Source organism: Microcebus murinus, chromosome 5 (genome assembly GCF_040939455.1).
Source record: "Microcebus murinus isolate Inina chromosome 5, M.murinus_Inina_mat1.0, whole genome shotgun sequence".
Taxonomy (NCBI): Eukaryota; Metazoa; Chordata; class Mammalia; order Primates; family Cheirogaleidae; genus Microcebus; species Microcebus murinus.
In genome coordinates, this window is record NC_134108.1 from 11,539,409 (window position 1) to 11,564,152 (window position 24,744).

At 40.8% G+C, this 24,744-nt stretch overlaps 1 protein-coding gene and 1 pseudogene across 2 annotated transcripts in view; both read right to left on the reverse strand.

Moving 5' to 3' along the window:
• The window catches only part of SCAF8 (SR-related CTD associated factor 8), a 185,990-nt gene that overhangs the window by 48,294 nt on the left and 112,952 nt on the right, over positions 1–24,744 (reverse strand). The window lies entirely within an intron of this gene.
• LOC105868748 (T-complex protein 1 subunit eta pseudogene) lies at positions 9,708–13,723 on the reverse strand (annotated as a pseudogene).

The following is a 24,744-nucleotide window of genomic DNA, read 5'->3' on the forward strand; positions in this document are numbered from 1 at the left end:
AGGCTACACTGCCACCCCAGTCCTATGTCTCCAGCCTTTCTCAAACGCTTTACTGACATCCTGACAGGTGGCATCTACATCCCTTTCCTCATTCACCGATGAAAGGACCCTCTTTCAAAGCTGCAATCATTTTTCTGGCAGGAATTGTTCTTAGTGAATCTCTGCCAGTTCCGTTGGGGCAGAGAATCCCTTTTTAACAGCTGACAAATCTTTTAATTAATTCTTTTCGGCATCGTGCTGGGAATGATGGCAAGTTTGTTGGCCTGTAACTCTAGGAAATTATCTCTTTCTTTGCTTGAAAAGTGAAAACATGTGCCCACTTCCAAGCATCAGAATCCTCTCCTGCTTGCTGTAGTTTCTGGTCTGCAGCAAGTCTGAGGCCACCTGGAAGTTCTTCCTGTTCCCAGGGAAGCCATTTCTCAAGGCCAGAGCAACTCTGAGACCAACCAGGGCCCTTGCACAACTTTCCCACCTATCTTAGACTTTAACTCCCCACAGAGTGGAGTTTGGGCTTTATTACTTACTAACACAATGCCACCAGGTGGCACTTTTTTTTTTTTAACGTCTCATCTCAACCAAGCTTTAGCCTGCTGATTCACATTTACGTTTTGTACCACTCTTTCACATTCGTCTTGAATTTCGAGTCTTCCTCTGCTGTGCCTGTCCTTTCAGATTTGGCCAGTGTGTTGGCACAAGGGCCTCGTTTCAAGATTATTAGCAAGATTATACTGATATTAGCAATACCCATATTAGCAAGATTATACTGATGAGTTATCATCCCTCTCAGCTCCTGCTACAGTTTCAATGCCTGCCTCTCTGAAACTCATGTTGAAACTTAATCCCAGTGTGGCAGTATTGAGGGGGTGGGGCCTTTAAGAGGTGGTTGGGTCATGAGGACTCTGCCTTCATGACCGGATTAATCCATTCGTGGGTAAATGGATTAATGGGTTAGCATGGGAGTGGGACCGGTGGCTTTGTGAGAAGACAACAAAGACCTGAACTAGCACACTCAGCCCTTTTGCCATGCGACGCCCTGCACCACTCCAGGACTCTGCAGAGTCCCCATCAGCAAGAAGACCCTCGCCAGATGCAGCCCCTCATCTTGGACTTCTCAGCCTCTATAACTGTAAGAAATAAATTCTGTTTCTTTATAAATTACCCAGTTTCAAGTATTCTGTTATAAGCAGCAGTAAATGGACTAAGACTCTGACCATTGAATTTATCTTAGAGCCCTTTGAAATCTGTCTTCCAAAAAAACGGTATAATAAGAGCAGTACTTTGGGCACACGCGATCCATGCCATGTATTATGCACATCCATAGACATAATAATGATAACAACTACCTGTTACTTTACAGCCTATCTCTGCCACCAATTCCCATCAGCACCTAGACAGAGAGGCATTGTTATCCCGGCCAGAGAGACTCAGCCAGAGTAAGCCTGTGCCCAAGGCAACTATTGAATAAGTGGCAAACCAGGATGGAAGCCCAGCTCTGGTGACTCCTGAATGCATGATGCTTCCTCTGCTCCACTCGGTCTGGTACTTTTTAAAACATTTTTCTTTTGGTAGTGTTTAGTCTATATGGCAAATAGAATTCTTCTATATTTTTAGGAATAAAAAAAATGCCCAGATTTAGAATTTTACTTTTTCCATACTTACCTCTATCTCACATTGTTTTCTAAAGTATACATTATTTGTATGATTCATAATAAAAATAAATATGAATATTCTGAGACCCAATTTTATCCACACAATGGGACAAAGACTCTTCTTTAACAACATTTAGCAAAAGTTTAAGAAAAATTACAAAAGGGAAGTTTCATAAAATTGAAACTTTATGATTGGAATTCTATTATAAAAGTAGGTCTCTGTAGCCCAGGTTAGAGTACAGTGGCTGGATCACAGCTCACTGCAACCTTGAACTCCTGTGCTCAAGTGATCCTCCTGCCTCAGCCTCCCAGGTAACTGGACTATAGGTGCACACCACCACACCTCCCTAATTTTTTTTTCCATAGAGATGAGGGTCTTGCTATGTTGCACAGACTGGACTTGAACTTCTGGCCTCAAGCAATCCTCCCATCTCAGCCTCCCAAAGTACTGGGATTACAGGCATGAGCCACCAAACCCAGCCCACTTGCTTATTTTCTAAAGTGGCATCCAGTTGGGTGCATTGGGAGCGGGGTGTGGACAGGTCTGGGTACACTTGGGTCTCCATCGCCTACAACTACTGCCGGTCCAGGGAACTTCTGCTGCCTACTCCCCTCTGTGCTCCCAGTCTGAACAAAACCCCAGATAGATGTGGCTTTTGAGTCGACCAGCAGATGTGTCCAGGATTAGAGTCTAGCTCCTAAAGTGAGCAGTAACACTATGTTTACCACTCCCACCCTATTCAACTCCTACATGGGAGCAACTATGATTAATGTACATGGGCTTAGAGTGGACCTGGGCCCACGTGCCTTAGCCAATTCATTACCCTATTAATGTGAACACTTAGGGAGTTTTTTCTAATTATATTTGAACAAAATATATTGATCATACGTGCACAGTCCAAATCTCAAATGCACAAACTAGAAATATGGTTTTAAAGGAATATGGAAAAGTCTTAGGCATGCTAAGAGACCTGTCCACAGTTATATTGTCAGTTAAATGAGAGAGTCAGGACTAAAACCTAAACCCTTCTTTCTAAAAACTGAATTTAGTCTAAATGGTTTTTAGATAGACTGAGTTAATTTAAATAGCTTAATCCTAGTCAAGGCATGTCTCCATTTGGAAATCAGATGTTTATGGTATACAGTACACAAAGAGGAACAGTTTTGCCAATTGAACAGTTATGTAGATTTATATGTGTATTTCATATTTTAAAAAGTTATATAGATCAGTGGTTTGGCAGCTGGTTGAAATAATTCCGTATTTTAAAAATCTGCAGGGTGCATCTGTTAGCAGTTTTGAGTTTCTAACGCAGACTAACAATTTGGTGATAGCAAGCTGTCTTCCAATTAATGTTCCAGAAAGCATTTTATTTCAAGATTTTTAGAAGGGGAGCCAAGATTTTCTGGGATTCAGTTTTGTGAAGCATCATCATATTTTTTGCCTTTTATAAGTCTTCCACATCTAGGGTTAATAAGCAGTATGTCCTGAAAAATGCTGTCTGACTTTCTAAAAAAGCTTAACTGAGACTCTTTAATAGGTGACCTGCATTTCATCTTTCCCAGCCCAATAGATAAAGTCATAAAAAAAATTTAAAACCACATTTAGAATCACATTATATTTACATCATTCTCTTTCCCATAATTACCCAATTTCCCTCATCTTTTGCCCTTAGCAAATTTTGAATCAAAGAATTCAGAAATGTTCACCCTCTCCAAGAAGTCCCTTTAGTTTTCTTTAGTTTCCTCACCACTCACAGCTACTTTTCTGTAAAATCACGTCTCCTACAGTCTTCAAAAATCCTGAGACTACCTTCCTGACAAAGCTTTTCAAAAAAAAGTACAGCCGCCAGACAAGGAGCCCAGAGTCCCACACTCGTGCACACGTGTGGCATCCCATGTTCTCCTGCCCTCAGCCTCTCACTGGAGCAGGGCGAGGGCCTTTTCTCCATGTCTCTGGCACCCAACACAATGCCCGGCCACTCAATTATTTGCTGGGTGAACAGATACATGAACAAAGCCTAAAGCCCAAATGATGGCCAACATGTGCTCATTCTTTATAGTCTCAACATTTCCTTTTTCTACACTATATATCAAATAACGTAGAGGGTCTGAAAATCTATCACTAACGCATTTTTTCAGTTGAAAAGGAAAAAGAAATAGGTATATTTATACTATACCTCTTATAGTATAATACTCTGACACTTATATACTCTCTTATACTCTGACACTTTCTACCTCGTCTTATCGTTTGTGGTTTATAAATCACCCTGTCTATGAGACCATGAGCTTTATGGATAGGGGACTAAGGTCTTACTCAACCTTCTATCAACTGTAAAACCAGTGTAGTGTCACGAACAGGCACCCCACAGTTACTGGAGGAATGCCTAGACGGCTTGGAAAGATGTTCTTTACCTTCTGTGGGTGAGAAAGAAAGAAGAGGCAGATAGTTAGAGAGAACAGGTGCACGTGCAAAAGGCATTACTAGAATCGTCGCCAGGACAAGCAAGGAAATACGGCGGAAACGAGAGCACCGACAAGTGCACTCACCTCTCAGGAAGGAAACGCGGTTAGTCAAGTACCTTTCTTACGTGCTGGTCCAGGGAGGTCCCCACACAGGCCCCCACGTGACAGCACAGTAGCTTTAAAAGGACTGGACAGGGAGACAGTGCAGGTAACTGGTCATTTGGTGTCTGGGACAGTCAAGGGTCATATTTACAGCTCTCAGCTACTGCGTGAAGCCAAATAGAGGCAGTTAAAACCTGTATCGTTTTTGCCAGTTTTGCTAATGTTGAAAGTTGTTGTCTAACACCATCCATACCAGCACAGAATGGGCATTAGGTCAATTTTACTTTTTCCTGTATGTTTTTGTCACTTGAGTAGAACTAGCAAGACTACTGAAATGCTTGCAATATGTGATGGGTACTCCAGACCTATTTGCGGAATGAATGAATGGTTTCTCACCAAGTCCTTAACATTTAGAACATTCTAGGACTACTTCGGGTTGCCATGGTGGAAGCCTTCTTGCATTCTGCTGTCAAAGATGCTCTGCCCCTGTATATGGAGTATACAAAGCACAGGTTTAGTGCTGACATGCTGGCCACATTTCAAAACCTTGCTGAGAGGGGTCTCATCATAGACGGTGCTATTGATCAAACACCCACAGAGCGCACGCTAGAACTCTCTCCAGAACAACGTCTCCTTTCACCCTCCCATTTTTGCGAGACAGACATTAAGGCAGCCTCAAGTCTGAGAAACAGGTTCAGGTGTGATAATAGTGTAAGGCACAAGCCGGAGCCAGGATCTGATCCCCAATTTTCCAGTATACTTTTTTACTCTATCCCAGCTGCCTTTGAAAGTCCAGAACCTGGATGTGACAGCTGTAACGCCATTTCCTCACTTTTATTGTTAAGAAACTATCCGATTAAAATTACACACTACTGCCTTGCCCCAAACGAGAGACACCGTGGCTGAGATGCTGTTATCCGGAAGGCAGATGGAGTAAGGAGAATCCCACAGTTTACCACTTCCTGCCTCCCTCCCAGTGGCTCTTTCCCTCTAGAAGATTATAAAGGTGATGCTGCCACCACCACTACGCAAAGCCACAACCTGTGCCGCGGTCATTCTCCAGCCCTTGCCCTGGAGGATTTATTCTTTCGTGCATTCTCGGTCCCCCAGTGCCCTCCCGCCACGCAGGTTCATTGTGGTCAGTCCTCGCACCACTGGTTCTCTCCCTCCGAGGCTGCACCAGGAACGGCTGAGCCACGTCTTCCTGCCAGTGGTCTTCTCTGCTGTTCCCTCCCGGCCCCACCTGCCACACCTGCCCTTGTTTAATCACACTATTATCGCCAGCTGTATGCCTTGCTCCCTGCTCCACCAGGCTCTCATTTCTGCATTCCACAAAAGACGTGCAATGCCATGAAAAAGAGGAAAAAAAATTCCCACCCCAAACACAAACACACCCAATCCTATGGCGTTTTCCTTTACACAGTCGAGTGCTTTTTCTCGTAAAGGGAGGAGTATGTTTATTAAGTGCTCCCTTACACTTAAACAAACATATCTATGCCAAAGTTTTACTGTATATAAATATTCCACCTAATTGAGCACTTATGGTTATATGTGATGAATATTTTCAGTTAGGTATAATGAAGAGCGGCAATTTTAAAAAGAATTTCCTGGGGGACTAGAAGGAATGTTCAGGACTTTCCAAGAGAGGGTCTTTTATAAACCACTTGCTGCTGAGTGTTTTCACTGCAAAATGAATGCTGCTCAGTGCACTGGAGAGCTCTGATGGCCACTAACTGCCATCAGCTGAACAGAGATACCTGGACTTCGGAAACAAGTCAGAATATAACTACACGCACTGCCCATTTACATTCTTGCAGAACCGTCTAATCCAATATATATGAGATGCCTTCAGTTTGCTCCTCAGGTAGGTATACAATACATACAAACAAGGCCGGGCGCAGTGGCTCACGCCTGTAATCCTAGCTCTTGGGAGGCCGAGGCGGGCGGATTGCTCAAGGTCAGGAGTTCAAAACCAGCCTGAGCAAGAGCGAGACCCCGTCTCTACTATAAATAGAAAGAAATTAATTGGCCAACTGATATATATATAAAATTAGCCGGGCATGGTGGCGCATGCCTGTAGTCCCAGCTACTCGGGAGGGTGAGGCAGAAGGATCGCTCCAGCCCAGGAGTTTGAGGTTGCTGTGAGCCAGGCTGACGCCACGGCACTCACTCTAGCCTGGGCAACAAAGCAAGACTCTGTCTCAAAAAAAAAAAAAAATACATACAAACACACTCCGAGGCTACATACAATGGAAAATGAATCATCCACCCAAATAATTGCAGTGTAGAGCTAGGTTAGACCTGGGGGTGGTGAGATGGGGGGAGGGGGAGATTGCTTCCAGAAAGGGTTACTGAGGATGAGCAGTAAAGGGAAAGTCCAAGCTTGCTATGGTGTATGTTGCAGCTCATCTTTCAAAGTAGAAACCAAGCCCTTTTCCTTTAATAGCTAATGCCGAATGTACATGTTCCTTATCATTCACTAATCTCTCCGAATATTCCATGGCATTTCCCTGTGGGCCCAGATCCCTCCTGTCCTTGGGCATCACAGTGATTCTCCCCCTCCTGTGGTCCCCTCACGTGGGGCCCTGTGGACCAGCAATAGTTGAGGGCTGCCGCAGGCACGCACCCCGACCAGGGGCCTGGGAGGGAGGGCAGAGCGGCTCAGAAGATGATCTTTAAAGAGATTGTTAAGTCTACAGCATATACAAGCCTTCAAAACAAACAAAATAATAACAGCCATGAGTACTTAGTACACAGGAGGCACGGCTAGGACTTGACAAGTATTATCTCATGTGATCCCCATGGGGCCCTGTGGGGAAGGTACTGTGACCAGCATTCCTGTTTTACACCAGGGAGTTTAGGGTTAGACAATATAAGTAACTTCCTTGAGGTCTCAATGCAATTTGTTCCGTGGCAGACACTGGATTGGAATCGCATCAAGCTCAAAGGCTCATGCTTTCAACCTGACATAATACCACTGCCTGTTTTACAGGAAACAATCTTTGCACTTAATTTCAAGTAAAACAGACTTGCTACTGTTTTTACGCAGCAAAAATAAACTTTCTTAGCTACAATGGAAAAACTTCAAATGCTTTCAAATGAAAAAGACAATTAAGCAACACACATTCACAATGCTTTTTGGTGTTGAGAGGAAAAAGAATGGTACTTAATGTTCTAGCATACAACAAAAAGTCAAGGCCATAGCCACATCCCTCATATTCCTGGAAATAAAAAAGAGAACTTGGTCCCTTAAAACCAACCAGACCCCTCCCCCCCAAAAAAAAAGTCAGGCTTCAGAGTTAAATGTGAATTTCTGGTTGTGTTTAGATATAAAAACTAACTTGGAAATTAAACAGATGACTTGTCTACAATAAGCATTAAATCCTAGTTATCTACAACAGTGAGAAATGGGATATTTCACATATGATAATTTTTCAGAACTAACTGCAATTGCACCTGCAACCTAAATCCAATTCAGTCTTCAGTGGCCTATTTGGACACACTAAGATACCAGATCTTGGCTGGTTCTTGTTCTTTCCTTGCTAAGAGTTTCTGTCTTATTTCACAATGTAAAGCCACTAGTTGTTACAGCTTGCTCCACCTCTGGTCTAGTCCCTGCACTAGGTGGTAGAATTTCTTGCTCTACCAGGAATACCTTGTCAGCCTCGTCTCTGTAATTATTGTGGACTAGAAAATCCAATGACCAAGATTCTTAGAGCAGTGTCTGAGAGATGGGCCTGAGTCATTGTCTAGTGCAGACAGTGCACTGGCTTTGCCACACGGGGTTCGAGAGACGCTGACCCTGTCCTCCGTGTGTCTGTAAACACGTGTGTACACCTGCCAGCTCTTGCCTACTCACACACGCCCCACCAACACCCAGATGGCCTGACACCCCTAACAAGACCCCAGACCTGGCTGCTTCACATTTGCCTTGATTGAGTACTCTGGCCATGACCTCCTGGCCTCCCCACCCCGCACCCCCCTCAAAAGACCCGTTTTTTTTTTAATCCTATTTACTGCTCCTAAACAGATTTTGTCACTGCTACTCTTGCTATAAGGGAGCCTCTGATATTCATTTCCAGGTTTTCACTGGCTGTGTTTAGGAATAATGGAAGGTCCTGGACAAGTAGCTTTATTTATTTATTTATTTAGAGACAGAGTCTGGCTCTGTTGCACCAGCTAGAGTGCAGTGGTGTCATCATAGGTCACTGCAACCTCAAACTCCTGGGCTCAATGCTCCTCTGGCCTCAGTCTCCAGATGCAGCTGGGACTACGGATGCACACAACCACACCTGGCTAATTTTTTTTATATTTAGTAGAGACGACGTCTCGCCCTTGCCTAGACTGGTCTCCTGGACAAATAACTTTGAGTCAGGTTTCCTTGTAAGTACCTTATTATTTGGATGGTTTTGGAACCAGATCATTTGTTTTGTTCTGAAGTGCTTATCACAATGGGCTCGCTGATGGTCTCTCTGAAAGTACTGCCATGATACCTGCAGAGAAGGTAGCAGGTACTGCAGTGCCTGAGTCAGTGAACCACAGCTGCTCACGGCTGTCTCCTCACGTAGAAGCACACACTGAGCTTAATGATCCAAAGTGAAGTTGGAGAGAGTATAACTTAGTCTGCAGACGACACCTATATAGCCCATGCTCTTGGTTTAAAAGGGAAGTTTCACAACGACCGTTTATGTGCGTTGCACAGATGGCTGAACTGGATCATTCCTGTCCGCTCCATGAGGGTGGGGCCATGTCTGTCTTGTTCACTGTGTCTACTGCTCCCTGTGGCACTGGGTACCTGGGAAACATTTGTCCTCAACAAATGTTGGTTGAAATAAATTTCTAACTCAAGGTTACAAGTCATTCTGGAGTTATCAGCTACCTGACACCAATCCTCCTCAAATAAACCATTAAGTTGCTGTATCTGCATTCCACTTCCAAATTGTAGACTAACCTCTGCCACACCTGTGTTTACGGGGACACACACATGTCAGCCGAATTCTGACAACTCCTTGTCTCCTTTCTAATCATTCCAATTCATATATTGTACGACTTGTGACTGCTGTGTTGTATTCATCTGATTTCACCAGTTAAAAGTATGATGGCTATACAATTTATTGTCCCTGGAAGAATATTTTTTTTTTATTTTTATTTTTTTTATTATTATTTTTTTTTGAGACAGAGTCTCGCTTTGTTGCCCAGGCTAGAGTGAGTGCCGTGGCGTCAGCCTGGCTCACAGCAACCTCAAACTCCTGGGCTCGAGTGATCCTTCTGTCTCAGCCTCCCGAGTAGCTGGGACTACAGGCATGCGCCACCATGCCCAGCTAATTTTTTATATATATATCAGTTGGCCAATTAATTTCTTTCTATTTATAGTAGAGACGGGGTCTCGCTCTTGCTCAGGCTGGTTTTGAACTCCTGACCTTGAGCAATCCGCCCGCCTCGGCCTCCCAAGAGCTAGGATTACAGGCGTGAGCCACAGCGCCCGGCCCCTGGAAGAATATTTTTGAGAGTGAAAAGAAGTACTAGTAATAATTCCACTGGGACAACAGGCATAAAATGGGGCAAAAGGGGATGTATGTATAGTCATGCTAATTTCAAGTAATATGATAAAGAATCTCTGCTTAACCAAAATGAATTTCACCTATAATTGAAATTAATTATAGATGGGGCTAAAACAAGTAAGACTAGAGGAACTTTGAGGAAAAGTCAAAAGTGATAAAGGCATAGTCGTAACCCTGTTCTACTTCGGGTTATACCGTCAGAGGCGCAAATGCTAAAAGGCAGGAAGACTGGCAGAGTCCAAGCACACCTCTGCTTAGAGATAAAACAATCTGCACTGACTGGAAATATAAAATGTTTGTTGGAAAATTCAGTCACCAGCTTTACTCCCATATAACTTTATACTTTTCTCAGTAACCAGGCAAGATTCCTGAGCAAGACTCTTTTAGCCAGAAATTTCCCTGTACAGTTCCCTCACTGAAATCAAATTAACAGGAAGATAAAAAGCCGGGAGAACAGGCCTCAACGTTGTTAGTGACTATACAAAACCTGAGCAGAAAAACATTTTCCAAAATGCATCACTGTTTACACTCAGTGGGCCTGGGGGTATATATCTCTTACCTTAGGGGAATAAATTCTACTAAAATCATTATACCTCAAATTTTATTTTATTTTTTTCTCACTGATTTCAATTACAAAAGTGGGATTTCCCTTACTGGCAAAATATAGTGGAACAAGATGACTTTGCCTAATTTATCTAATATTTAGTTGGGTGAACACAATTGCTACTGTCACGAAGTTTTATTCTTACATCGCTAGGCACAGCGTGCAACTCAGGTGCCCCAGAAGAGAGATGCTAACTACTGGGGCATCCTAATAGTACTGTCTGAAGGAAAGTTTGAATACAAAGCCAATGCTGTTCTATGATTCTTGTTTTTAAGAGTAAATTTCTACTCATAGGAAGTTCTGGCTTCTGGGGAGAATATTTTTTTTTTCTAAGTCTTAAGTTTTATTTAAATAACGTCTGGTGAGAATAGAATGGGCCAATTACTACCCTTTCTTTGTAACATCAATTAACCAAGCCAGGGAGACTAAGTGCACGCTGCAGCCAGCCAGTCACGTGATGAGTGGGATGCCTCTCAAAGGGGACGGCCACGACCTTGGCCCCAGTGAGCTGCTGGGGGAGCAACCAGAGTCGAGCGGGGGTTCTTAATGGTTTCACCTATGGACACGATAAGGCACGCCACCTCTGAGGCTGCTGTCGGGGCATTGATCCGCACCATAGCTGGCTCCCACATGAAGGCCTGAAAGTTGTCAGCAATGTCCTCGTTGTTGATGTCCACCCCATGCCATGTGCCCCCCTGGGCATGCCGAGCCCGCAGCTTGTTGAGGATGTTTGTGGCATCAAAGCCAGCATTATCACACAGCTGGCGTGGGATAATCTCCAAGGCCTTGGCATAGGCCCCAATCAACAGCTGCTGCTTTCCAGGAATAGTCCTTGAGTAATTCCGCAGGCACTTGGAGAGCTCCATCTCAGTGGCTCCACCACCAGCCACCACCGGATCATTCTTGATGGCCCTCCGGACAATCATGATGGCATCATGCAGGGACCGCTCTGTTTCCTCCATAAACTGCTCAGCACCGTTGTGGAGGATGAAGGTGCATGTCTTGGCCTTGGGGCAGCCAGTGAAAAAACTGTACCTTTCGCTGCCAATCTGGGTCTCTTGAAACACCTGGCAGCGACCCAGCACATCTTTTGACAGAGCATTCACACTGGTCTGGATTGATCCTCCACAGCCATCCCTGTCCTCTTCAGATCCTCCTCAGGTACTCGGCCAGCACAGAACACGTCCCTGTCAGCAAAGTACTGGGTGGCCACATCTCCAATGGGGAGTTTGGACAAGACGACTTTGGCTCCAGAATGATAGATCCTCTCTAACTTGTCATAGAGAATGTTCCACTCAGCATCAACAATTGCCTGATAATCCTCAACTGAGTGGACTCTGATCTCGGCACTGTCTTTCTCAGCTCAACATTTAAAAGGGCAATCATAGGATTATCGTACTTTTTGGGTTGCATTTCAAACCCAGCGTAAGAGAAAGTCTTCTTGAATGCAACACCAGCTGCCAACTGAGAATCCTCTAGGGCACCACCCCGTACCTTCTTGATTCCAATCATTTTAAGCTTCAGCAAATCATCGAGCATCACCACATCAACCACCATCTTAGCAAAGAAGGCTTTCTGCTGGGAGGGAAGCTTGGAACTCAGAGAAGTCATCGCACACTTGTCCAGCAGCTTCCTCTGTTCCATTTTATCCGCCTTCTTCACAGTCACAGTGATCTCTTTGATCTTGTTAACTGCCAGCTGGGTGGCTGTGCAGAAAGCTCGAATGATGATCTGGGGATGCAAACCTTCCTCCACGTACGGTCTCACCTGCTTCAAAAACTCCGCAGCCAGCAAAGTCACTGAGGTGGTGCCATCACCGACCTCAGCATCTTGGGATTTGGCAATGTCCGCTAATGTCTTTGCTGCAGGATGGACAACATCAAGTAGTTTCAGAATTGTGGCCCCATCATTAGAAACTGTTGCTTTGCCTCGGCCATCCACATAAGCTTATCCATGCCACGGGGACCCAGGGTAGTTCTAACAGCCTCAGCAATCACCTGGCAGGCACCGATGTTACTCACGAGCTGGGGAATTCCTTGGGAGCTATCAGTCCCCTTTTTAACAGAATAACCGGTGTGGGCATCATTTTGGAAGCTTATTCAGGGACCTGCACTACTTTCCCTCTCCTCTCTCTGTCGGGGTTGCCCAGCAACCCACAATGCCCCGCCACGAATATTTATTATTATACTGTGTAAAACTACCTAGAGAATTCTACCATGCTTGTTTTAGAAAAGTAGAACAATGGGAAAAATGGTTAGATGATATAAAAGATGCTGATAAACATACACATTTTATGAATAAAAAGTAAATACAGAGTATGATATATTCATATATATGTTTATCATAGTCTCTTGCTTATTTTTCTCATTTTTATAGCTGTATATATATGGTGAATATATCTATATGAGTGTTAAGAAAAAACCCTCTTTACTTACAACGGATTTTATTAATATTTCTAAAAATGTTCTTTGAAATATTTTAGAATTTCAAATTTTCTATTCCTACATTCCTTAACAATAAGGAATGTAAGGGAAAGTGAAATGAAAAAAAAAAGGTTTTATTTGTCTGTTAAATTATAATGAATATGAACATTCCAACCAGGTCATTTAATTTCAATTCAACAATATTCACTAAGAACTAGGCATGTTCAGGCATTTTGCTAAGCACTGGAGAAATCAAGTTGCTACTAGCAATATCTGAAAACTAGCACTTGGATGTCAATAGCCAAATTGCAAAAAGTTGGCCTGTGTTTCCCAAATTGATAAAGGAGTCTACAACTATCAGAGCATAGAAATTATCTAGCCAAATAATTAAGAACAAATATCTTTGATTGTAACAAGTTTCCAACACCAAGACTAAGAATTATGCATGAATGTGGCGGAATTCCTTCACTTGTGCTATCATTGATTTGCAAAATCTCTCTCCTGGTCATTCTGTCATGAATCCTTTACTATTATTATTACTACTATTTAACATAATTTTTCTTAAGAACTCACATGTAAATGGGTTCTACAAAGATGATATCAAATATGTACCTTAACTTTAATTTCCTAACTAGATTTCACAATTCAGCTAATTCAAATTTACAGCTATTACTGGTTATATTTTGAGTTCATATTGGAATATTGTACTGAATTGCATTCTAGTATTTCTCGTGCATCTCACCAAAATATTACCAAAAGCTACTTAACAAACTTGGATCTTTTGTCATCGTTCATTCACTTTATTCCTTATTTCAAAGATGCTGAATGCAAATGCCTTCAACTGAAAATTTGTAAAAGTCGTTTTCTTACATATTTAAATTGGCTACTAAAACCCAAATGCCAGATTTTGAAAGTAATTTCCCAAATTACTTTCAAAATGTCACATGCAGCTGTCAAGTATAGCTTTAGACAATGAGCACGATGACAAAGATAAAGCCTTGCAGGACACAGAGCACACATGGGCCCTTCAGGAGCTTTAACATTGGTCAACAAGATAAAATTATCTGGGGAGAAGTGGACCTACATGGCGAAAGCTGGTCAGGGCACACATGAGTTTTAAATTCTCATAAACCGAAACTTCTCTACAAATTCAATTAAGCTGAAACCAATACTATGATCCCTAGGAAAACTGGAATTGTTCTAGACTAAAAGAACTCACTGGGTAGGCATCGGTCATATAAATGAACACTGCAATGAACTTCTAGTTCATTAATTTGTCAAACTTAAATCGATGATCTTGAATAAAAATAGATTCTACGATTTATAGTCAACCAACTGTCCTCTTTCTAAAATCTTTGTAACAAAGAACATGGCAGAAGTGAGATCAGATGGAGAGGATGGTTGCATGTCTGAGAGCTGAAAGAAAATAAAAATAGCTTTAAACATAATTTGGTTGATAAAATATTTTCCAACAACGGATTTCCATTCTTTAACTTGATAGAGCTCATTACAAAAATCTGTGTATAGTCAACAAATGCAGACTTCTGACCCACACAGGATTCTGTAGCTCCTTGCATACTTTTCCAGGTTGTTAAATTTTAACACCTAACATGAATTCATTTATCTCATGCTGAAATCTACAAACTTGAGAAGGGAACCTAAATGTTTCTGAAGGGATCAAAGTGCACACTATTCTAATTAGCAACATCAAATATTATTTTAAACAAAGTGAACAAATTCGAAATGTGAAAATCAAAATGGTAGAACATGGGATCTGAACACAGCCTGTGGCTATGAAGAAAAATTCACACTATAAATAGTGAAGAAAAAGAAGACAAGCCCCCCTCAGTAGATTTCTGTCATGGAGTTGGCTACAAACCATCTTGATCCAAACCATGTAGAATGGATGTTAAGATCACAGAATTTATCATCAGACACCTTTAGGTTAGAAACCACCTTTTGCCCAAATGAGCTATGTAACTTCAGCTACGTTTGTTTTCTGTGAAGTGAAATAATAGTGTCTATTCTCATATAGTTGTTATAAGGATAAAATCGTTTATAGAAAGGGTCTAGTATAGCAAGTACTCAATATATAGGATTTATTACTATTTACTGTTCTACAATAACACTGACAAAACTACATGATGAACGATGCCACCAAAATACTCCATGACTCTGGGGATGACACCACTGAGTGGTGTCTAGAAAAGTCCAGGCAGGACAAAGCCACTGATGGAATCCCTACACATTTCAGGACATGGAGCCATCAAGCCCAGGTCCTGGTTCTACTCTATTGAGATTCTAAGGTTTCTAATTAGGGATGCAAGATATATATATATATATATATATATATTGCTCAGAGAAGACTGAATTTCAGACATACATTTAAAATTATGCATTGTTTATCAGAAATTCAAATTTAACTGGGTGTCCTGTATTTTTGTTTGTGAACCTGGCAACCCTACCTCTTTTCTCTCAGTCATTCACTTAAAGGGAACCTGAGGGAATTCTGCTTTATCTTCAACTCTCTGACACTGAGAGTGTGGTTTCTAGCAATACAACAAACACCACCACTTATTTACAAAAGTTGTAATAAGTTTCGCCAAATTTCCAAGGAGTTTTTACCCTGTCATGTCATTTGACGCTCATTCTAAATAGCTGGTACCTCGCTTCACAGAGGAGGAGGCCATGCAGAGAGATGGGCTGCCATCATTTCACAGCCATTGCCAACCTAAGCCCCCTGCAATCCTCTGCCACATTATCCGATTCCACCCATCTTCCCTCAACCAAAAGGACGTATTTGAAAAAGCTTTATTTTGCATTATGAAACAAAGCACGCTAAACATGCTTTTCAAATTCTCTCCTCCCCAATTTGACATACCTGAATTCTTATTCGTGGACTGGATAATCTCTCAAGTGCCTTCTGGCTCTAATTTTCTTGGATCTATGACCCACAAGAGTTGCTAAGTCCCAAGGCCAATTCGTTCAAGAATCTCAAACAGAGTTTGTGCCTCCAGACTTAGCCTGGCAGCCTGCTATTATGTGCACTTCATTATGCAAGACAAACTCTACTACACTAGAAGACCGTGAAGGTCTCATGGAGCTTGTCAGCACCTGTCACTACGACCATGAAGCTGGTCACCTACAATACCTTGCTGCATTCAGCATCAAAATCAAGGGCACTGGGGGTGGGGAGGGCTGCTCTAGCTCATTTACTTCCCAGTCACCTGCCTCACTAGAGCCAGCCAGCTGCTGGAGGACAATGCTAGCTTCCCTCTGCACAAGACACCCTCCTTTTCCTCCACAGTCTTGTCTCTGCCTCTGCTCTTCCCAGCAGAGCAGTGTAAGCTCTGAGCAGTAACACCCTCAAATAACATTCTTATGGGTATGTCCGCCCACTCCTTGCTGCTGGGTTATTTCCTGAATGGCTGCGTTTTTTTTTCTCTATTCTTTTCTACATGTTTATGCACAATAATGCTACCTGGTTTTCAATAAACACCACAAGATGGCAGAGGCTGTGGCTTTTATTGGTTTGATCCTGTACCCAGATCAGCATACACGACGTATATTGGAAAGCGAATGCTTTCCTGAAAGTCAAGTACTGCTAAAAAGACAGGGAGACTTTAAATCTAAAGACACCCTCCCCAATTCCATTTCCACATATTTTCTAGGAGACTTTCTCTTAAGAATGAATATTAACAACAAGCAGAGTCTGGTACTCCTAAGACTTTAAAGTCTTTAAGTCTAAAGACTTTAGACTCTCAAGACTATAAACTATAGTCTTAAGATATTTATCTCCAGATCTAGATAATAATGAAAATAAAAATGGCTACGTATTCAGTGCTGACCATGAGCCAGTCCTATCCTAAGGATCACAGCGCCAGTAGTACATGATGTTATAAACCCTCTAATCGGCTAAAAAACAGGCACAGAATAGCTGAGTAACTTGCCCAAGGTCATATGACTATGGAGAGGCAGAGTAGTTTGGCTTCAAAGACAGGCTCTTTACCCACACATCACGCTCATGCCCTAAATTAAAGTTCTTTGCTTAAAATTTTACACGTAGAATAGGTCTAGGCAGAAGGAAGAGGATATGAGTATAAAATACAAAAAGGTAAGGTAAAATAATTATTTCCTCCTTTTGACCTGCCTTTCTGATCAAGGCTCGAGAGATGAGAAAGGCCTGGGTGGTTAAGGAGATGATGGTCCAAAGAGCAGGATGGGGTGTTGGGACCCAAAATAGAGGGGGGAATCTAAAGGCAATTTCTGGCTTTCTTGGCCATTTTCCTGAGGTCTACTCCTATCTAACATGATTCCACTAGTTAAGAGGTAAGGATCTACCTGCAATCTGGACCAGACAGATGCCTACTGCCTGTAAGGTAAACTGCAAGCTCGTGAACTGGGCAGTGAAGTCCCTTCACCACGCAACGGCGGCCAGGCTGAGCCAGTGCCTGCTCTCCATTCATGCCTTCGAGTGACTCCTGAAAATGCACTTCGATTTCAGCAAGCTGCAGGACCCTGGTCAAGTGCCACTTTCTCGAATGGTTGTCCCTGGATGCACCTCCACAGCACACCGCTCACATCTCTATCTCGGCCCCAATACGCTGTCCAGTCATCTTCTCTGGTTATGGGTTTGCCTTCCTAACCGCACTGTGTGTGAGCCCTCAAGGGCAGAGTCCCTGCCTGCTTTCTTTTTGCATGTGCCTGGTGCTCATGTTTCTGTTAAACAAATGAATGCATTCACTGTCAGGATGATATATTTATTCAAGCCCTAATTAAAAGTTTAGTAATTTTAACATTATACAGAATATTTACCAATCTTATAGTTTCCACGTAACCAGAAGGAATGACAATCACCCACACAAGCATAAATTTAAAAAATTAATTTTTGCCTTCAAATACTTCTAGCTATATGCAGCAAAACTACTGTATCAAGTATTTTAAAGGAAAAAGTAAATAAATAATATCACAAAAGTCACAAAAGTTGATTACAGTGAAAAAAAAATTACTGGAAAATGACCTAAATAGTATTCTGAGCTATCTTCTGAACCTCAATAAAAGAATTAACAAAATGCATCTCGCCATAGTAGAAAACTTTGGAAAACTAAAATAAGTTAGGAAACTGATATTTTATTAATATTTCCAGTAGCTACTTATATTTTAAAATACATGGAAAACAGAAATGTAATGATCCTTTTTATCTTTAAAAAAACCAAAACCCTGTAACTTAGACTTACATAAAATAGATGGTAGTACTGTATCTTCAAATAGAAGTTTCCTCTGTCTCTTAGTCTAGGCTGTCTGGACAAATGGACTCAATTCAGCATTTTGAATTCACACACAACAGAACCTAATATAACTGGGACATACATACTGAAAGGAGGCCCGCTTCCTTCTCTGATAGCTGATTTATAGAAGTTAAAATACAGTCATATATAAGAAATAGGGGTATCATACTGTACTATGTGAGGTTCTATTCCAGCATGTTTCACGCTCGGAGGGGGAGGAGAGGTATCCATACATGTGACTCATGTAAAAATCTGAATGTAGACATTTGGGTGTTAATATGGTGTATTATTTCAGGGGATATCTTGGTCAACATTATTTTTAACACCCTTTGCCTGAGAAATAGATGGCTCTTAAGTTCATAGAGAAGACATTGTAGTTTGTGACCCTCTATCTATTCTAGGAAATCGCTGCCACCCCTACAGAAATGCCAGAGGTGTATTAGACAACACATTTGGATACTTTTTCTCCCAGTTCATATACCTATACTAGATTGTAACAAGTTGGAACCAAAATGTCTCACTGTAATTGGTTTATCCCATTTACCTGGAGGCAGTGACTATATGGATAGTTGCTTAGGGGTATGGAGTTTATAGTGAAAATAAAAATTTTAAGCATTAACTGGTCTTACCTTTCAAGACCAAATTCACATCCATAAAAATATATGTCTATACATGTCTGTGCCACGTATTGGTTCCCCTCACTCAGAATTGATATGTGGGTAATAAATTTTGATTATATAGAATTCAAAAGTCTTAAATTTTTTAATTGGGTTGATTGAACACATATGCCTTATAAATGACATAATAGATTTTTAATATGAAAAATGCTGTAATAAATTGGAATGTTATGGACAAATCTTGGGAAAAACACCCCTCTGTGTGGTGACTTTCATTGAAACTAGGACATTAAATGCAGGGGAAAAAAAAAAGCATCAATATGAGTCACTAAAAACAGCAACTAAAATATCGTTCTATACCCCACAGAAAAAATTCCAGAGCAAATGTGGGATCAAAAGGAGGAACTTCATTGAATTAATATAGGAACAACTTTAAAGAAAAAACTGGGGAAAACTTAAATCATTAAAGATTATGTACACATCTCGTTCCTTGATACCGATGTCATTAATTGACAGTAAATTAGAGAAAACAGAATAAACTCTATTTTGATCCTCAGGGAGTGTCAAGAATGGAGTAAGGTCTACGAATCCGGCTACCATATGCCAACATGAGTTCTACTTAGAAAAAATAGCAGCTTGAGTTTTTACTATGTGCTAGGTACTATTCTAAGTACTTTCCACATATTAGCTTAATGACTGCCACCACGACTCTGCGAGGCAGGAACTATTATCAACTCTATTTTGCAGATGTGGAAACTGAGGTGCAGAGATGGCAACTGTAAGATAACCTCAGAAGTAGTAAGTGGCAGAGCCGGGACTCGTATCCAGGCAGTGTCTCCAGGATCCATGCCGCTGGCCACTGCAATGCTGAGGGCCAGAACGCTGGGGCTGAGGGGACATCAGCACCACATCTAGCACCGCACTCTCACTCTGCTAACGGGGCCCAATCACGCTGCCCTGCAGGGAGCTCCTTGACTCCCAATCACCTGCTCCTCTCACGAAGTCCCTTTATCACCTTTGACAACCACCTTAAAAGTCACTCGGGGCACGGCACAAGGCCAGTCTGAGATTTACACATTTGTTTGACTGTCTGGCAAGGGCACCACTACAGTTTTATATAATAATAAACCAGCACTTTGTTTAGTTCTTGAATACTCCTCTGCTATTATCAGCAGATAAATCTGTGGAGACAATCACACAAAACAATGTTCTAGGAAATATTTTACTGGTATATTCAGAGAATGAAACACTATGCAATACGGATGCTATAATGGTGCAAAGGTATAAAGAGTTTTAATAAATAAAATCCCATTATTAAATAGTAGGTGACAGTACTGAAAAGAATTCCTTTGACAATATTAAATGTTAAAATAATAGATGAAAAAGTCTCCCCACCCCACCTCAGATGTTGAATCTGATTGATGTTAAAGTTCCTTCAAACTCACAGATTCAATGAATGTTTTTATGAAATCCTAATTTCTGGTGCTTTAGCTAATTCACCTAAGCACACTGGGAAGGTGTGCTCGGACTCCACTAAACTTCCTCTTGTTATGTGATTAAACAAGGACAAATGGCTCTCTTAGATGATGACAGGCAAGTGATTTTGTTAAGGGATGGCAGGGGTCGGGGTGGGATTGGTTAAGTTCCCAGAAATCCAGAAATACCTATGATACTTATCAGCCTGTTCTAGAATAACCACCCAGCTCATTACTACAAGACAGTACTGGGTTTCCTTTTATAGGTGCACAGCGACCTCTACTGGTGTAAAGACAGAATACCGAAAAGCAATTTTCTCCATGAGTGAATTTTCAGAGGCACAACTAAGAATATTTATTCTTTTGGAATCTTTTACAACTAAAGAAATCCCCTCCTCTACTAGAATTAGGCATTTAAATGAAAGTAGGCCATATACATAATATCACAGAATGGAAAGAACTAAACAATACTTTAATTAAAAAATTAGTCCTGCTGTATTGTAATAGCCAGAATACAGTGGTATCAAAGTTGTTACAAAAATAACTTTTTGGGCTGGGTATGGTGGCTCACGCCTGTAATCTCAGCACTTTGGGAGGCTGAGGCAGGAGTACTGTTTGAGGCCAGGAGTTTGAGACCAGCCTAGGCAACATAATGAGACTCAGTCTCACAAAAAATAAAAATAATAACTTCTCTGGAAATACTTCCAATATATCTGAGAAATTACCAAAGGCACTAATTTATAGAACAGTTATAGAATATGTTTAAAATTGGCAAAATACTTTGAAAATGTCTATTGTCAAATACTAAGTGGCCCACTTTCTCATAAATATTTTGCTTTCTTGTTTTTAAAACAATAGTTAAAGCTTTGGTTTCTTCTCTTAAATCTCAAAGGCTATCAGAAATAGGTTTATTAAGATTATAAAAGCTTCCAATGGGAAAATTTGACCTACATGTGAAAAAATGCCAAATGAGATATTGACCTCAAAGATGGCCCCACACGATTCATTCTACAACAGTCATGCCCAGGTAATTATGATCAAAATACTACACATGAGTTCAAAGGAAAGCATGAGTTTTTAAAAATCAATAGTAACATTTTTAATTCTTACAGGCTGAAATAATTTCCTTCAAGCTTCATTTCTACAACTTGCCACTGCAGAAATGAGGTAGGAAAGAATTCAAATGATAACTTTTTAATGATGAATATTCAAACCAAGTTTTATTCCAAAAGCAGGAAAACATAGCTGCTTTAATTTTGTCCATTTTCTTTCTTTTTAATCAAGTATAAATAAAAATAGTTGAGGACTGGAGAGTTACTTGGTTTTTGCACAGATTATATGCAACAGATTAAATATAGAGTTTTTTTTCAAGAAATATTGCTATTTATTGCTTAAATAAAAGTAATGAATTAGGAAAAATGAAGCCATTTCTATTTCACTTTGGTAACTAAGATTTACATATTTGTATAACACATTTTTTTTCATTATTTGTATTTATTAATTTATCAGTCAATAACTGCTGGACTACACGCAAGGCACTACGGGAAATACGAGGGTGAATAAGGCACTATCCTTGCTCCTCAGGCACCAGCAGTTGGTAGGGAAAATGGGACTGCTAGTCAAGTAAGTATAAGGACATACACTGTAAGTAACTTACCCTTAAAATACAGAATTTTCACTAAAATATAATCTAAAATTATCTTACAACTTCCTACCCTCCTAACCCCTAAAGACAATAATCTCTATAATGACTTGAGGTGCCCTGTTCCTGCAGATCTGTAAATATCTTCCCTCTCCTTTCATTTTTTGGGGGATGGAATGGGTGAAAATTATGTTTCTAACTCAAGGGATATTCATATTAATAATTGTTAAAGTGATCACCACCGCATAACTCCTCCTTTTCAACCAACTTCTTTTTTATATATCTGTGAAATCTGTCCTAGAATCACATTGAAAAGACACCTGGCTCCTAGTAGCAAAAGGTGAAGTGAAACAGTGAAACCCCACAGTGAATCCATCACTGTCCTGCCTCTATGTTTCACACCCTGTACTCTTAGCCTACAGGATAATGCTCTACTCACACAAGGATAACATAGGACACTACAAAAGCAATTTTCTAAAAGTTAAACTTATAATTTCCTGAAAGAAGGCATGGCTTTTAAAATTATAAACATAAAAGTGAAGAAATTCTATGTAAATACTGAAGTCTTGACAATATTCTAAAATAGCATGTCCAAAAAAATAATAACAACATCTAAAACTCTGCCAAGACATGGCATAACAGAGAAAAAAAACAGGAAACAACTGAAATATTTCTCAGCAGAGGAATGGAACATCACTGAAAACTCTGCTGATAATGGGTAGAATGGAAAAACAGGAAACATGTTCCTCAGGAGAAAACTGGTTAACTAAATTATGGTTAACCAAATAGCAGAATATTATGCAAGCATTAAAAAATAATGATAGGCTTATGTGCACTGGAAGCATCTAGAAGGTCACATGGTTGCTTCTACAGAAGAAGAATTAGTCCAGCTATTTATGAACTTTTTTACTTTATACCCTTTGGTATTGGTTGAATTACAATGAACATGTATTTAAAATATAAAACAGACAAAAACATCATGAACTAAATACCATTTTGAATGGCAAGAAGAAAAAGGAAAACTAACTGTGCTATGGACAATAGAAAAAAAAAAAAAAACCAGAGGCATTATGCGATTTTCACAACAAAAATCAGGATAGAGTATATAACTTTTTCAAATTTTCGGTCAAATGAATATTTGATAAATTTATTTGTCAAAACAAACTAATGCCAATTTGAAAAATTGAAAGACTGAATTGGGTAAAGTGGCAGTTTTTCTAAAAGAAAATAAACCTTTAAATGAAAGTTAGTATGAGAGTGTTATAACGTCTTATATTTTCAGCTACCCTCACGTATTTTCTCATTTGTTTGCTTTATTCAAAGCATCGTCCCAAATGCTAACACTCCAAGGATTAGCACTGAGCAAAAACTACATTCTGTCACCTGTGGAAGCTTTTGTTGCTTAAACCTCAAAATCCTTGTCAAAGGCAGAAACTATTAGCATAAAGAAGGGGATATCACAGGATAAATGATTTGTACAAATCCTCAAGACCCAAAGATAAATTCTGTGCTTGGGACAGAATTTTCCTTGCGGATGAAGAAAGCAGTTAAAAAGTTTCAAGAACAGCCACAACTCAAACATATAATAATGCTTTTAAACGTTGATCGAATGTTAAAGCTCCAAAATACTGTAACTATTTTCCTTTTACTTTTTATAAAAGTACTGTTCAAAAACAACAAAAGCAACTATATTACCCAATATGAAATTCCACAATATGAATTTTCAATTTAGTAACTAGTCCAGGTGGAGAGTAACTGGAAGAAGGCAACCAGGGAAAGAAAACAAAAAACACGGTGGAGCTGTGGCTGCGAACTGCATGATGCTCCCTGTCTAACGGGGGAGGGAGAGTGGAGAAAGTGTGGGGTGGAGGAACTTGTGAGCTCCCCATCACACAGCAGTGTAGGGGACTGACATATATTTTCCTAGTTTAAAGAATTAAAGTTAGTGAGTAATGTACGTGTTCTACCCAGAGCGTTTGAAAGTAATGTATTCCGGATAAAGTCCTTGTGATAAACAAGGCTGTTGCCTAGAGGCATAACAAAGGACCTGAGTTGCAAGTAAGCAAGAGCTACCCCGCCCCACAGCATTGGGGGTCTGGAGGCCACACGATAAACACATTGTTCCTGTGATTGCTGCGTACACCCCATAAGATGGCTGGTTAGTCAATGATGGGTAAGACCCCTCAAAGGAGGGGCAACCTAAGCCATGCACAGCCGCCAGCATTCAGCCGAAGATCTTAGGGGGTCACCCTAAGAGAAGCTGGGGATGAGAAATGCCCCCTGTGGCTCACCTTGCCCATCCTTGCTAATCTCGGTCCGTGATCTATGCCTAGTGCCTAGAGCAACCACCTTGAAATTCTGAGTCAGGGGATATCTGCTTCCCTAAGGCTATGCATTTTGGAATTTATGGCTATCGCTGCCATGCCTAGGCCATTACGTACAAGGAACTAACTTTAGTTTTTTAGAGTATAAAAATAAAACTGACCCAGTGTATTATTACTTGAGTCAACCATCTGTATGTGTGTCCACGTTTTTCTTTGTGTTCTGCGTTTGTGTTTTATGTTCTGTGTTCATCCTCTGTCTTGCAAACAGGCCATGACACAGCAGTCATTCATTTCAGAGTGGATTCTGGTCTGGGCAAAGCTGTGTGTGTGGCAGAGTGACACTGCATGAGGGTGCTAGAGGGGGAGAGGGGAGGATAACTTTTTAAAAAATCCTTGAAAGGTATCAGGAGTAGACTAATTTAAAAATGGGTAGAAGGAAGCTGAAAAGGCAGCCAGGAAAGCGCAAACTCTACTTATTTTACAATATCATCTGAGGTTGACAACGTATTTTACAGATTACATTCTCAAAGTATGTATGTGCTCCAAGGATGCATGCACGCATCTATGCATTTCAAGTGCATTTCAAGAAACAATGT